The sequence below is a fragment of the Salvelinus namaycush genome, chromosome 17 (genome assembly GCF_016432855.1).
Source record: "Salvelinus namaycush isolate Seneca chromosome 17, SaNama_1.0, whole genome shotgun sequence".
In the NCBI taxonomy this organism is placed as follows: Eukaryota; Metazoa; Chordata; class Actinopteri; order Salmoniformes; family Salmonidae; genus Salvelinus; species Salvelinus namaycush.
Genome location: NC_052323.1, coordinates 35789531 through 35796211, shown reverse-complemented (window position 1 = coordinate 35796211; position 6681 = coordinate 35789531).

Genomic DNA, 6681 nt, shown 5'->3' with positions numbered 1-6681 from the left:
ACTCACCAGCAGCAAGAGCGACATCATTGATGTATACAGAGAAGAGAGTCGGTCCAAGAATTGAACCCTGTGGCACCCCCATAGAGACTGCCAGAGGTCCGGACAACAGACCCTCCGATTTGACACACTGAACTCGATCAGAGAAGTAGTTGGTGAACCAGGCGAGGCAATCATTAGAGAAACCAAGGCTGTCGAGTCTGCCGATGAGGATGTGGTGATTGACAGAGTCAAAAGCCTTGGCCAGGTCAATGAATACGGCTGCACAGTATTGTTTCCTATCGATGGCGGTTAAGATATCGTTTATGACCTTGAGCGTGGCTGAGGTGCACCCATGACCAGCTCTGAAACCAGATTGCATAGCGGAGAAGGTATGGTGGGATTCGAAATGGTCGGTAATCTGTTTGTTGACTTGGCTTTCGAAGACCTTAGAAAGGCAGGGTAGGATAGATATAGGTCTGTAGCTGTTTGGGTCAAGAGTGTCCCCCCCTTTGAAGAGGGGGATAACCGCAGCTGCTTTCCAATCTTTGGGAATCTCAGACGACACGAAAGAGAGGTTGAAAAGGCTAGTAATAGGGGTGGCAACAATTTCAGCAGATAGTTTTAGAAAGAAAGGGTCCAGATTATCTAGCCCGGCTGATTTGTAAGGGTCCAGATTTTGCAGCTCTTTCAGAACATCAGCTGACTGTATTTGGGAGAAAGAGAAATGGGGAAGGCGTGGGCGAGTAGCAGAGGGGAGGGCAGTGCTGTTGACCGGGGTAGGGGTAGCCAGGTGGAAAGCATGGCCAGCCGTAGAAAAATGCTTATTGAAATTCTCAATTATAGTGGATTTGTCGGTGGTGACAGTGTTTCCTATCTTCAGTGCAGTTGGAAGCTGGGAGGAGGTGTTCTTATTCTCCATGGACTTTACAGTGTCCCAGAACTTTTTTGAGTTTGTGTTGCAGGAAGCAAATTTCTGCTTGAAAAAGCTAGCTTTGGCTTTTCTAACTGCCTGTGTATATTGGTTTCTAGCTTCCCTGAAAAGTTGCATATCACGGGGGCTGTTCGATGCTAATGCAGAACGCCATAGGATGTTTTTCTGTTGGTTAAGGGCAGTCAGGTCTGGAGAGAACCAAGGGCTATATCTGTTCCTGGTTCTAAATTTCTTGAATGGGGCATGCTTATTCAAGATGGTGAGGAAGGCATTTAAAAAAAATATCCAGGCATCCTCTACTGACGGGATGAGATCAATATCCTTCCAGGATACCTCGGCCAGGTCGATTAGAAAGGCCTGCTCGCTGAAGTGTTTCAGGGAGCGTTTGACAGTGATGAGTGGAAGTCGTTTGACCGCTGACCCATTACGGATGCAGGCAATGAGGCAGTGATCGCTGAGATCTTGGTTGAAAACAGCAGAGGTGTATTTGGAGGGGATCTAATGGGAGAACTAATGGGGATCCATAATAAACCCCAGGAAGAGTAGATGCTGCCTTGGCAGGAACTAATGAGGATCCATAATAAACCCCAGGAAGAGTAGCTGCTGCCTTGGCAGAACCTAACGGGGATCCATAATAAACCCCAGGAAGAGTAGCTGCTGCCTTGGCAGGAACTAACGGGGATCCATAATAAACCCCAGGAAGAGTAGCTGCTGTCTTGACAGGAACTAATGGGGATCCATAATAAATCCCAGGAAGAGTAGCTGCTGCCTTGGCAGGAACTAATGGGGATCCATAATAAACCCCAGGAAGAGTAGCTGCTGCCTTGGCAGGAACCTAATGGGGATCCATAATAAACCCCAGAAAGAGTAGCTGCTGCCTTGGCAGGAACCTAATGGGGATCCATAATAAACCCCAGGAAGAGTAGCTGCTGCCTTGGCAGAACCTAATGGGGATCCATAATAAACCCCAGGAAGAGTAGCTGCTGCCTTGGCAGGAACTAACGGGGATCCATAATAAACCCCAGGAAGAGTAGCTGCTGCCTTGGCAGGAACCTAATGTGGATCCATAATAAACCCCAGAAAGAGTAGCTGCTGCCTTGACAGGAACTAATGGGGATCCATAATAAACCCCAGGAAGAGTAGCTGCTGCCTTGGCAGGAACTAACGGGGATCCATAATAAACCCCAGGAAGAGTAGCTGCTGCCTTGGCAGGAACCTAATGGGGATCCATAATAAACCCCAGAAAGAGTAGCTGCTGCCTTGGCAGGAACTAATGGGGATCCATAATAAACCCCAGGAAGAGTAGCTGCTGCCTTGGCAGGAACTAATGGGGATCCATAATAAACCCCAGGAAGAGTAGCTGCTGCCTTGGCAGGAACTAATGGGGATCCATAATAAACCCCAGAAAGAGTAGCTGCTGCCTTGGCAGGAACTAATGGGGATCCATAATAAACCCCAGGAAGAGTAGCTGCTGCCTTGGCAGGAACCTAATGTGGATCCATAATAAACCCCAGAAAGAGTAGCTGCTGCCTTGACAGGAACTAATGGGGATCCATAATAAACCCCAGGAAGAGTAGCTGCTGCCTTGGCAGGAACTAACGGGGATCCATAATAAACCCCAGGAAGAGTAGCTGCTGCCTTGGCAGGAACCTAATGGGGATCCATAATAAACCCCAGAAAGAGTAGCTGCTGCCTTGGCAGGAACTAATGGGGATCCATAATAAACCCCAGGAAGAGTAGCTGCTGCCTTGGCAGGAACTAATGGGGATCCATAATAAACCCCAGGAAGAGTAGCTGCTGCCTTGGCAGGAACTAATGGGGATCCATAATAAACCCCAGAAAGAGTAGCTGCTGCCTTGGCAGGAACTAATGGGGATCCATAATAAACCCCAGGAAGAGTAGCTGCTGCCTTGGCAGGAACTAATGGGGATCCATAATAAACCCCAGGAAGAGTAGCTGCTGTCTTGGCAGAACCTAATGGGGATCCATAATAAACCCCAGGAAGAGTAGCTGCTGCCTTGGCAGAACCTAATGGGGATCCAAAATAAATGTCAATGCCAAAGTAGTACACAATATAGGGAATAGGATGTCATTTGGGACAAGGCCGTTGTATCAGACAGCAGGGATGAAGCTACAGAAAGCAGAGTATCTCCCAGTCCTTTACATGGTAATTAAAACCTCTAAATTCAGCTCAGTAATTATGTTTTCTCAACGACGAGATGAGACACCTGCTCACTGGTAATGCATCTTTAGCTAGATTCCTTTCCTTACTCGCTTGATTCTGTCTGTATGTATGTCTATCCGTTTTACCCCCCTCCCTTCCTTGCTTCCTTCCTTCCTTTCCTTCCTTCCCTCTTCCCTTATTTTCTTCCTTCCTTCAGTTATTTTCTTCTTCCTGCATTCCTTCCTTACCCCCTTCCTTCCTTCCTTCCTTCCTTCCTTCCTTCCTTCCTTCCTTTCTTTCTTTCTTTCTTTCTTTCTTTCTTTCTTTCTTTCTTTCTTTCTTTCTTTCTTTCTTTCTTTCTTTCTTTCTTTCTTTCTTTCTTTCTTTCTTCCGTCCGTCCTTCATTCATTCCTTCTGTACTTCCATTTTTTTTCCTTCCTTCTTTCCATTCTTTCTTTCTTTCTTTCTTCCATCTTCCTTCCCTCCTTTGCTTGTGCTCTTCCTTTTTTTTTACTAAAGAGAAGGAACCCGTTAACTCCTCCAAACATATGTGATCAAATGAAAAAGTCTGGGTGGCCATTTGATGAATTGTTCAGCAGTCTTATGGCTTGGGGGTAGAGGCTGTTAAAGAGACTTTAGGACTTTGACTTGGTGCCACTTGAGATGGGGTAGCAGAGAAAACATTCTATGATTTGGGTGACTGGAGTCTTTGACAATTTTTGGGGTCTTCCTCTGACACCACATGGTATAGAGGTCCAGGATGGTAGGAAGCTTGGCCCCAGTGATGTACTGGGACGTACGCACTACCCTCTGTAGCGCCTTGTGGTCGGAGGCCGAGCAGTTGCCATACCAGGCGGTGATGCAACCGCTCAGGATGTCCTCGATGGTGCAGCTGAATAACATTTTGAGGATCTGGGTACCCATGCCAAATCTTTTCAGTCTCTTGAGGGGGAAAAGGTGTTGTCATGCCCTCTTCACGACTGTTTTGGTGTGTTTGGACCATGATAGTTTGTTGATGATGTGGACAACAAGGAACCTGAAACTCTCGACCCGCTCCACTACAGCCCTGTTGATGTTAAGAGGCCTGTTCGGCCCTCCTTTTCCTATTTGTACAGCAGGACCTAAGACAACCAAGACTTTACCCCAGTTCATGATCAGCTCATTTGTCTTGCTCACATTGGGGGAGAGGTTGTTATCCTGGCACCACACATCCAGATCTCTGATCTCCTCCCTATAGTCTATCTCATCGTTGTCGGTGATCAGGCCTACCACTGTTGTGTCGTCAGCTAAATTAATGATGGTGTTGGAGTCGTGCTTGGCCACACAGTCGTGGGTGAACAGGGAGTACAGGAGGGGACTGAGCACGCACCCCTGAGGGGCCCCAGTGTTGAGGATTAGCGTGGCAGATGTGTTGTTACTTACCCTCACCACCTGGGGGCGGTCCGTCAGGAAGTCCAGGATCCAGTTTCAGAGGGAGATGTTTAGTCCCAGGTTTCCTAGCTTAGTGATGAGCTTTGTGGGCACTATTGTGTTGATCACTGAGCTGTAGTCAACAGCATTCTCACATAGGTGTTCCTTTTGTCCAAGTGGGAAAGGGCAGTGTGAAGTGCAATAAAGATTGCATCATCTGTGGATCTTTTGGAGCGGTATGCGAATTGGAGTGGGTCTAGGGTTTCTGGGATAATGGTGATGTGAGCCATGACCAGCCTTTCAAAGCACTTCATGGCTACTGATGGGAGTGCTCTGTGGCGGTAGTCATTTCGGAATGTTACCTTCACTTTCTTGGGCACAGGGACTATGGCGGTCAGCTTGAAACATGTTGGTATTACAGACTCGGTCAGGGAGAGGTTGAAAATGTCAGTGAAGACACTTGCCAGTTGGTCCGCGCATGCTCGGAGTACACATTCTGGTAATCCGTCTGGCAACGCTGCCTTGTGAATTTGGACCTGTTTAAAGGTCTTGCTCACATCGGCAACGGAGAGTGTGATAACATAGTCGTCCGGAACAGTTGGTGCTCTCATGCATGCTTCTGTGTTGCTTTCCTCGAAGCGAGCATAAAAGTCATTTAGCTCATCTGGTAGGCTCACGTCCCTAGGAAGCTCGCGGCTGTGGTTCCCCTTTGTAGTCCGCAATAGTTTGCATGCCCTGCCACATCTGACGAGCGTCAGTGCCGGTGTAGTAGGATTCAGTGTTAGTCCTGTTTGATGGTTCGTCTGACGGAATAGCAGGATTTCTTATAGGCATTCGGATTAGTGTCCCGCTCCTTGAAAGTGGCAGCTCCAGCCTTTAGCTCGGTGCGGATGCTGCCTGTAATCCAAGGCTTCTGTTGGTGAGATCAGTTATTATTACTTAAAACCTGTTTGGGCTGCAGGGGGCGTATTGAGTAGCCAGATAAAATGTGCCCATTTCAAACGGCCTCGTACTCAATTCTTGCTCGTACAATATGCATATTATTATTACTATTGGATAGAAAACACTCTCTAGTTTCTAAAACCGTTTGAATTATTTCTCTGGGTGAAACAGAACTCATTCTGCAGCACATTTCCTGACCAGGAAGTGGAATGTCAGAAATCGATGCTCTGTTCAACTTCCTGCCTATACATGGGCATGATACGTAAGAGTCTACGTACACTTCATACACCTTCCCCTGGTTGTCAAGAGGCGGTGAGAGAAGAAATTTCGTGTTTATCTTGGTCTGAGGTGGAATAACAGCTCTTTGTATGACGTGACCGTCCATTTCCTGTTTCTGGAGCGCGCGAAAGGGGACATGGATTTGCCTTCTGTTTAGCTGTCGTTATGGACGACTAACATCTCCGGTTTAGATTTTATTTGATACATGTGACCATATCATCGTAAAGTATGTTTTTTCAATATAGTTTAATCAGATTATTGAAATTTTTTCGGGAGTTTTGCCGTGTTCCGTTCTCTGACTTTGTTGACGTTGGAGAGATCCGTGCCACTTGGCAAGTGCCCATGCTAAATGATGAGGGAAATTTGCCGTTCCAGATCCAAACAACGACTGTTCTGGACAAAGGACACCTTGTCCAACATTCTGACGGAAGATCACCAAAAGTAAGAAACATTTTATGATGCTATTTCTAATATCTGTCGTGCATGTGAACTGGTCGTCGGCGCCCAAGTGTTTCTGGCTATTGTGGCTACGCTAATATAACGCTACATTTTGTTTTCGCTGTAAAACATTTAATAAATCGGAAATATTGTCTGGAATCACAAGATGCCTGTCTTTCAATTGCTGTACACTATGTATTTTTCAGAAATGTTTTATGATGAGTAATTAGGTATTTGACGTTGGTGTCTGTAAATATTATGGCTGCTTTCGGTGCAATTTCTGATTGTAGCTGAAATGTAAACTATGATTTATACCTGAAATATGCAAATTTTTCGAACAAAACATATGCTATACAATAAATATGTTATCAGACTGTCATCTGATGAAGTTGTTTCTTGGTTAGTGGCTATTTATATCTTTATTTGGACGAATTTGTGATAGCTACTGATGGAGTAAAAACTGGTGGAGTAAAAAAAAGTGGTGTCTTTTGCTAACGTGGTTAGCTAATAGATTTACATATTGTGTCTTCCCTGTAAA